We start from the raw sequence: 10,253 nt of genomic DNA on the forward strand, positions 1-10,253 counted from the left end.
CCCTTTCAGGATACCAGATCGTGGGGTAGGCAAATCAGTGAATTCTTTTTTTAGGAGTTTCAGATGGTGACTCTTGGTCATATTCAAGAACTAAGGGCCCAACAGAATCTTGCTGGTGCTGGGAGACAAAGTTTCCGGTAACAACATCTTGGACTTTGGTATTTTTGCCAGCGAAAAGTTCAGAACCTTGGGACTGACAATACCAGGTTTGCATTTGTTGCTTCATCTGATGAACTTCTTCTGTTAGCACCGCCATTTGTCTAGAGAGGTTCACAATTAGTTCTTCCGAACCCATAACCATGGAGAGGCTCGGATTTTTGCCCTTAGAAACAACAGTGGTTGGACCAAATTTCTCAGTAAGTTGAGCTTTGATGAATTGATTTTCTTCCTTCAATTCCTTCACCTGTTTGACGAGCTGGGCCAGGGTTTCTGTGGCATGAAAGAGTTGAAAATTTTCCATAGAATCTGCCATAGGTAGGAAAAAGTGGATAGAGAGACTTCCAAAGAAAATGAGAAATTAGCTTCTTCACTGGCCAGAATAGATTCAAACCCAAGAAGCTTTCCTGGATTTTCAGCAGTGAACAATCCTGACATAGAAACAATAAACACGAGATGTAAGCTTGACATTCAGGGAATTTTCCTTTCTATGATTGACATGATAATTATGATACGACTAGATAAGGAATGGGAGGTAAAATGATGGTTCCTCAAAACAAATAAACACGACAATGATGACATGATAGCACGTGGGGAATGCCCCTAGCTCAAGGATTATGGGAGTGAACTCTGAAGGACTTAGCAAAATAATCTTGAAAAATGTAGCCCCTAGAGGAGGAAGAGACCAAGGGTACAAGCAAGATTGAATCATCTGGACCAGGCATGATCAGATCATGAGATTGTATAATCGAAAGATTGTGAGATTCTGCTCCTGCCAGTTAGGGGATGGCATGAAGATACGATCGAATCGTATGACAGAAGAATGAAAGACGCATGATCAAAAGATTAGATGAGATAGCATAAGATTGCTTTCAACGGATAGATCATGAATGACTAATCCTATGAGATCTTTGGAAATGATGGGATTTATATCTTAACCCCAAAGGAAAAGTTTTTAATCTTCGCACATTTTAACAGTGTTACCTGAAGGCATCAACCCTAATCCTAATCTATCGGAGTGGAGAGAGAATCTCGACTCATGACTTTGTTCGTGTATCTAAGGACCGATCGTAGCCATTGGAAGATGGACTACGGCCTAATCTAGACACAAATGGGTAGGATATCCTAAACTAGGCTCACACACGTGATGCACATGTGTTCGTATTCTACATGCATGTGTGGGTTAATCTAGGGGTAAGGCCAAGAGTTCCCTTAGCGCGAATCCATGTTCGATATACTGTACCAGTGTCCGGCGTATCAGTACGTGAACAAGAGATCCGTTTACGCACCATAAGGTGCTAGGCTAAGGGTGGAATGCTTCTCTAGCACAGAGGCACCAGGTGATGAAATCCCAGTCAACCATGCTAGATAACACTCCGGGTTCCTAAAATAGGACGTGTGTGCATGTGAGATGCAGGGTTTAGATGCCAGTGATGTAAGTGTGTGCAATAAGTTCGCGCAATCTATGATGCCTTCAGGTTTTGTTAGATTAAGTTCGAGTAAAATGTGATGAGAAAATAAAACAAGACAGACTAATCTAACAAGTATAGAGTTTTTATGAGCCAGTTAAATTAAATTCAAATGAATTATCTTTTGAAATTTTAATGAAGTTAGGTGGTCCCCAGCAGAGTCGCCAAACTGTGGGACCCGATCCCGCGAGAGGGGTGGGGCGCGAGCCGCCACGCTCCCTCTTGGTCTCTCGTACCCACGCGATTGGCATGTGCATTTTAATTATTAATTTTAATTCATCTTTTATGTGAACTTGGAATCACTAAGGCAATCCTAATTCCACACAAAAGAGACTGACAGAGTCGCCACCTAGATGTGGGATCTAGGACCCGAAATTAACCAGAAATCTAGACTCGCTACCTGGTTACAAGAATGGAAGGTATGGGGAGTTATCCACCACATGCACCATTCCTGCCCGATAATCGGTCTTCGATTTCAAAAGCTAACTCTTTTAAATTTATTTTAAATGGCTCATTCAACTCTAAGTTAATGTGCGAACTAAGTGACATGCATCCTAAAATCTAATTTCAATGTGAATCCTAAATGTGTATCTTGATTTCTTAATTTGTCTGGATTCATTCTAAGTGAAAGTTCTCCTAGAATTCTAATTTCATGGAAAGTCCTAAATGATTTGATTAAGTATTTACAAGAAAATTAATATACAAAACACCACAATTTGTTGTGGTGCCGACTCGCGGTTGGTATGCCATCAGACATCCAAGCTGCCTACGTACCCAAGCCTCACTGGGATCAGAGTCGACGTAGTTCGGTGCACCTAAGCTAAGCTACTTATGCCTAACTCAACTAAGACACCGACCTAGACGGGATTGACTGTTTCAACAGTTTTAAGAGAAGTTATTTAATTCAAGTTGAGGATTTTATTATCCTAGGATTTCATCTAAGATGCTATATGATTCTTATCTAAATGCAAGTTGTTCCTTAGACTAATGCAGGTTAGCCTACATCCTAGTTTACTAGGCTTGTCCTAGGGAAAGATTGGGTGACTAGTGTAACTAGACCTATGGCACGGTTGCTATCCATAGCAAGCGTCCGTGATGAGGCTGGACTCCTAACTCTAGGACTCCCTAAAACCTAAGACTCCATAAAACTTAGGACACGACACGACACGACACCAGTGTTCCTAAATTGGGCTCTAATGGTTCTTACGACGGAAACCATAATCCAATGGTTCCGAGAGACACGAGATGAATCGATTTCAGCTTTTGAAGTTAGTTAATTTCAGATTTCAAGGCTTTTCAGTTTCTAGACATTCAAGGATTACCAATGGTTCTAGGGTTCACCAATTTCGACCCAGAATAGCATCCAAGGAAGGGAGTCGTGCGCTCTTTCCTTGTGCAATTTAATACTTAGGTTATAGCACCTTATTGCCTGGCATATCTCAGGATTTCCGTGGACAGTAACCTCGGAGCCAACAACGTGCTATAGCTTAAATATTCAAATTGTCCAAGATCGAGTGCAATAGGGATACGATTATGGATGCACTGGCCATTTTTCCAGGGAAATCTAAAGATCCTAAGATTGCTGTTTCAATGGATTAAGGAGTTAATATGTGACAGAGATTTAAGGTTCTTTAGAGATTTTCAGATGATTTTTAATTAATTTCGGATTTTCAATGAATTTTATCAATTTTAAACCATATGAGTGATTTTACAAGGGAAACCGTTGCAAATGAATTCTAAATGAGTTGAAACTTCTACAGCAGCAAGATATGATGAGATGTAGCTTATTGAGAGATTTTTACAGATTTTTACATTAAGCTCATATTTAATTTTGATTTAACAATTAATTGACCAGATTGCAAAAATAACACAGAAACTACTAGAAATAGAAATCTAAATTCAGTGAAATTTCTACAGAAATAAGATATGGGTAAATATAGCATGCTCTGAGATTTTTGCATGAATTTTGGAAACTATTTACTATCAGTTTCGGATTTTTCAATTTTCAGCCCAGATTATGAATTAACACTACATCCCATATGAAATAAGATCTAAATCACTTGAAAATTTTACCGCAACTAGATATATGGAATATAAGAATACTGTAAAAATTTTGAGAATTTTATCCATGATCTGATGTCAGTAAAAATTCTCCCAAAATCTGATAAGTTTCAAAGAAAGTATAAAATGATATATCAAACCAATTCCAAAAATTCCCAAAAATTCATGGTAGAATGTATCAGCATTATATTATTTTCCTACGAAGTTTCATTAATTTTGGAATTCGTTTAGTATATATTTTATTTTTCTTCATCGAAAAGATATTTTTGAAGAGTTTTTCTATTTTTTAAACACGATTTTCGAGAAAATTACGATTCTGGAAAACGTCCTCCGACCTTGTTCTGATGTGATGAACACAAGAAAAATTTAAAATTCTAAAAAATAGATCATCCTGAGATGGCTATTTTTTCGAATTTCGTAATTACTCAGCCAATATTTTAAATAAAATACCACTCTTCACTCAAATTCTAAAAAACCGTTGATCCAATGTCCGATCCGATCCGATAGTTATTTTACTCTATTTAGATAGATCGTTGTATTAAATTTCGGGACGAAACGGAATTGAAACACCCATGTAGATCATGATTTTAAGCACACACATTTAATATTCGATTAAATTCATTTAAATGCTTAAAAATCATGCAAAAATCCGAAAATATACCAAATAATTCTGAAAAATTCCGAGAACAGTGTACCTACCTACGGTGAAGATCCTCGCCGAATACGAGAGCCGCAGAGTCCGAAAATCCCGCCGAAGCTCGATCCGACCTCCCGCTTTCTTTCTTTCTTTCTTCCTTTTTTATTTTTATTTTCCTTGTTGCCGAGAGAGAGATTGATGGAGAATGAGAGAGAGCGAGAGAGAGATGCCAAGAGAGGGATAGAGAGTGAGAGAGAGATGCCAAGAGAGGGATAGAGAGTTACAGAGAGAGGCTTAGGGAGAGATAGAGAGTGACAGAGAGTGAGAGAGTTTGAGACAGAGAGGGAGTTAGAGAGTGAGAGAGACAGAGACAGAGAGGGAGATAGAGAGTGAGAGAGAGATACAGACACAAGAGAATGAGAATAAGAGAGACAACAGAGGGAATGGGATTGAGAGAGATAGAGAGAAAATGGGATTGAGAGAGATAGAGAGAGAACGAGATTGAGACAGAGAAGGAGTGGGAGGGTGGTCGACAGAGAGGGAGTGGGAACGTGAGGGAGTGAGACAGAGAGGTATATAAAGAGAGAGAGAGAGAGAGAGAGAGAGAGAGAGAGAGAGATAGAAAAATGAGAGAGAAAAACAGAGTGTGAGACACTCTGTTTTTCTCCTCGTTCTCTTCTTCTCTTCTCTTTTTTTTGTTTTAATATATTTTGAGGCTGTTGTTGGGGATGAGAGAGGGAGATGGAGATTAGAAATACTAAGGGAGAGAGGGAGATGGAAGCATCAAAGGAGAGAGTTAGAGTGAGAGACCGAGTGATTGGGATGGAATCTGGGAGATGAGAGGAGAGCGATGGAGGATTTGGGAGTTGGATCTGTTCTTTTCTTTTCGTACAGAGAGTACTCTATTGGGAGGGTTGCTCGGAGAGGGTTGTTCGGAGATGCAGAGGGTGATGAGAGATCGTGGAAACAGAGGGAGCAAGCGGAGAGTGGGAATCGGCTCTGGAATGAGCGAGTGAGGGAACACAGAGACGGAGAGGAAGAAGAGAGAGGTGTTGAATCGGGGAGAGGTTGAGGGAGAGGCTGGGAGATGGAGGGAGAACCCCAAGAGAGACCAAGAAAGCTTCTGTTTTTCACCCCCAAAACAGAGCCTTTGCTTCTTGCTTTTTTTCGTTCCTTTTCTCTCCGCCCCCTTTTTTTTTGCCGAGCTCTGTTACTATATCCCCTCCCTTTCTTCCTTCTTTTTTTTTTTTTTTTTGGAATCCCCTCAACCTCTTTCCATTTCTCAACCTTTATTTCCTTACCTATCTCCTCATATTAGGAAGCTGCCTACTAGAGAATTGCCGAGAATCCACAGTTAGCAAGACTAAACCTTCGTGCAACCATCCACATAAAAACAGACCACCTATATTTAGAAAATTTCGAAAATAAAACAAGAAGAATTTCGAGCCGGTCTACTTGGGACCCACGAATGGCATTTAACTTAAGATAGCTTGATCTCTTTCCTAAATTTAATTCATTGCATATTCGTGGACCCCACTATCTACTTCCACCTCCCCATTCAATGCATCCTCATGTAGAGACCACCATTCGGTCAATACCTTCCACAATCCGATTTCCATTTGTGATAAAAAATGATAATAGCACCACTGCACCATACAATAAATTAATGTGGGTCCATTGTCATGGGTGAATTCTTCTTGTACTGCACTACTTGCATTCAAATCCCTTCCATTGGATGATCTCAGCCGTCCAATTTATAAGTCTCAATATATATGGGATGTGCCCCTCCAAATCAATTTCGCTCGCAAGATGATCCTGGATCGCTTAATTGGATGGGCCGCAATGAGAATGGTCATACCCCGCAAATAAGCCATTGGATGATCCAATCTGCCCAATTAATGAGCTGCCATAAGAACGGATTAGGCCCACAAACCATTTTCATGGGATAATCCGAGCCACTCATTTAATGAACCTCAGTATAAATTCGCTGTGCTCCTTGCATAGTTCTCAAGGGTTATCTGGATAGCTCAACTTGATGATCATCTTTATGCATTAGATCGAAGCAGGCTTAACACTCATTTTTCGTTAAAACAATATGCGGGCCCCCCGGTTGATCCGAATTTAAACAAATGCTCGATGCGGGCCCCCTGAACGGGTCCAAATTCTCCCTTGCTCGGATTCTCGTGAATAACCCTTTTCAACACTCAGCGAAAAAATGCAAAACATGGCAGAAAAGATCGGAAAGATTAAGGAAATATAAGAGACGGACACGGGAATGAAAAATACCGAAGGAGACTGATAACAAGAACCCTAACTTCTTTGTTGATTAAAGGCGGAGCAAAATGGGGTGTCTACACTAGGCGACCCGCTGTGCGCGGAAGTTAGAGGGGAAGGGGGAAGGGACACACGGGACGAGGAATTCCGTGCAAAAGAGAATGCGAGCGAAGACCAAGCCAAGAGTGGAGACCCCCACGGTTGAGGCAAGCCAACGATGGCGAATGGAATGGGGGAAGGGGAGAGATCTAGCAAAAGGCCCAGGACAAAGATGGGGGGGGGAGCTCATTGGAGAGACCCTGTAAGAAAGCGCAATAGAAAAGCAAATCGAACAAGGGAGGTAAGCTCACAGGTACGAAGAAAAGGAACCCTTGTGCGCATTGGCGGAGGCAAACTACCCAACCAAGCCAGCAGCAACCAAGCCATAGGGTTGCAAACAGACGTGCAACCCAGTACCCACAAGGGCAGGGGTAAGCCGCCGAGCCTAGCAAGGTAGGTGTGCTCCCAAAACCAAACAACGCACACAGGGAGCAAACACGGGCAAACAAGTGACGCCGTGGCCTACTCGCCCACCGCCCTCTATATTGCCTAACCTTGGCAACCATGGTCCATTCCCCACTATATGCCATGGCCTTGTGCCCATGGTCTTCACAAGACAGCATCCAAGGCGCCTGAAAGGCCAAGGGAGCCCAACCCAGCAATGCCCAAACAAGGCCAGGCATTCCAGTGCCTACCCGGGCAAAAACGCCCAAAGCATGCCCCATTCCTTAGCCTATCCAGGCAAAAACGCCCAAAACCAGCCCATTCCAGTGCCTATCCGGGCAAAAACGCCCAAAGCATGCCCATTCCTTAGCCTGTCCAGGCAAAAACGCCCAAAACCAGCACATTCCAGTGCCTATCCGGGCAAAAACACCCTAAACCTGCGCATTCCAGCGCCCCGCAGCATGCCACCCTCCTATAGGGTTTGCGCAACCAACCCGCCTAACCACCAGTGGCAACCAAAGGTGCTGTTAGCGACGACTTCTGAAGACGCAACGAGACGCGACGGGTTTGCGCCCAGACGCGACGAGACGATGCGGGATCTGCGCCCAACCATGCCTACACCCGCCGACTTGCTGCGGGAGCTGCTCGCCCAAGCATGCCTAGCTTGCGAGGCCTGCGTGCAAGGCTAGTGTGCAAGGCTCGTGGGCAAGCCTAGTGCGCAAGGCTAGTGCCCAAGGTCTGTGTGCAAGGCTAGTGCCCAAGGCTAGTGCGCAAGGCTAGTGCCCAAGGCTAGTGAGCAAGGCCTGTGTGCAAGGCTAGTGTGCAAGGCTTGTATGCAAGGCTAGTGTGCAAGGCTGGTGTGCAAGGCTTGTGGGCAAGGCTGGTGCGCAAGGCTAGTGCCCAAGGGTTGTGTGCAAGGCTAGTGCCCAAGGCTAGTGCGCAAGGCTCGTGCCCAAGGCTAGTGCGCAAGGCTTGTGTGCAAGGCTAGTGCGATGGGCCAGTGCCCAAGGCTTGTGAGCAAGGCTTGTATGCATGGCTTGTGTGCAAGGCTTGTGTGCATGGCTTGTGCGCAAGGCTTGTGTCCAAGGCTTTTGTGCAAGGCTCGTGCGCAAGGCTAGTGTGCAAGGCTTGTGCGCATTGGCAGGTAGCCCACCACCATGCACGATCCAAAAGCCACTCAAGCGACAACACGGTGCCAAGCCGGGCATGGTGTGCACTCAAAACCAATCAACGGACAGAGGTCATGCGTCATGGGGGGGATCTAGCAAGGCCATGGGGAAGGTCATGGAGGACCTTGGAAGCAAGCGCAAGACGAGAGCGAATCGAACAAGGGGCCAGGACGGGGCCTTGTGCCCATGGTCTTCGCAAGACTCCGTCCAAGGCGCCCGAAAGCCCAAGGGAACCCAAACCCGGCCGACACTTGCAATCGCACATGCTCTCTGCAACACACCATCAATGCCGCCCAACGGGGCCAGCACGAGCAGTCATCCGCGGTCCCCTGGCCCTGCGCACGTTTGTCTTTGAAACCGAGCATCAATGCCACAGAAAGTGCCAGGGCGCCAGCTGGAGCCATCATCCGCGTTGCCATGGCTCGCTTGGCCTTGGCTTGCCAGTCCCCGACACGAGCAATCGCGCATTTTCTTTGCAACCGACCATCAATGCCGCCCAACAAGGCCAGCACGAGCAGTCATCCGCGGTCCCCTGGCCCTGCGCACGTTTGTCTTTGAAACCGAGCATCAATGCCACAGAAAGTGCCGGGGCTCCAGCTGGAGCCATCATCCGACGTGCCATGGCTTTGGTCCCATGGTCTTCGCAACCGAGCATTCGTGACACCCCACGGGGCCAGGACACCAACCCTTCCGACACGAGCATTCGCGCATGTTCTTTGGCCACACAACGGCGCCAGCACGAGCAAAATCATCAGCGGTGCGGTGGCCTTGCACGGCCTTTTGTCTTTGGAACCAACCATCAGTGCCACGGGAAGTGCCGGAGTCCCGGCATCCGCGGTGCCAAGTCATTGCGCCCTTGGTCTCTGCAGCGGGGCATGCCGGGCACTCCCAACCATTGCAAGCAAGCAAGCAAGCAAGCAAGCAAGCAAGCAAGAAAGAAAGTAAGTAAGTAAGTAAGTATTACATATAGGGGCGGGACATGCGGGGAGATCTGCGAAACGTGCACTACGGGGCATACGCGTACCTACCGGGGCATACCGACCCCTATTGGGGCACACGTGTGCATATCGGGGCATACCGGGCCTATCAGGGCACACGCGTACATACCGGGGCATACCGAGCCCTACTGGGGCACACGTGCGCATATCGGGGCGTACCAAGCCTATCGGGGCATACGCATGTATCCCAAGGCATACCGAGTCTATCCGGGCATACGCGTTCATACCGGGGCGTAACGGGCCTATCGGGGCATACTTGGGCATATCCGGGCAAAAAATGCCCAAAACTTGCGCAACCTTGGCAACCGTGGTCCATTCCTCTCTATATGCCTAGCCTTGGCAACCGTGGTCCATTCCTCACTATATGCCATGGCCTTGTGCCCATGGTCTTCCCAAGACAGCGTCCAAGGCGCCCGGAAGGCCAAGGGAGCCCAACCCAGCGATGCCCTGCTATGGCAAGCCAAGGCCAAGCATTCCGGTGCCTATCCGGGCAAAAATGCGATTCCTCTCTATATGCCTAGCCTTGGCAACCGTGGTCCATTCCTCACCATATGCCATGGCCTTGTGCCCATGGTCTTCCCAAGACAGCGTCCAAGGCGCCCGGAAGGCCAAGGGAGCCCAACCCAGCAATGCCCTGCTTTGGCAAGCCAAGGCCAAGCATTCCGGTGCCTAACCTTGGCAACCGTGGTCCTTTCCTCACCATATGCCATGGCCTTGTGCCCATGGTCTTCGCAAGACATCGTCAGAGGCGCCCAAAAGGCCAAGGGAGCCCAACCCAGCAATGCCCTGCTTTGGCAAGCCAAGGCCAAGCATTCCGGTGCCTAACCTTGGCAACCGTGGTCCTTTCCTCACCATATGCCATGGCCTTGTGCCCATGGTCTTCGCAAGACATCGTCAGAGGCGCCCAAAAGGCCAAGGGAGCCCAACCCAGCAATGCCCTGCTTTGGCAAGCCAAGGCCAAGCATTCCGGTGCCTAACCTTGGCAACCGTGGTCCTTTCCTCACCA

Source organism: Tasmannia lanceolata, unplaced genomic scaffold (genome assembly GCF_043159265.1).
Source record: "Tasmannia lanceolata isolate RefF3 unplaced genomic scaffold, GAP_Taslan_0.1 ptg000019l, whole genome shotgun sequence".
NCBI lineage: Eukaryota > Viridiplantae > Streptophyta > Magnoliopsida > Canellales > Winteraceae > Tasmannia > Tasmannia lanceolata.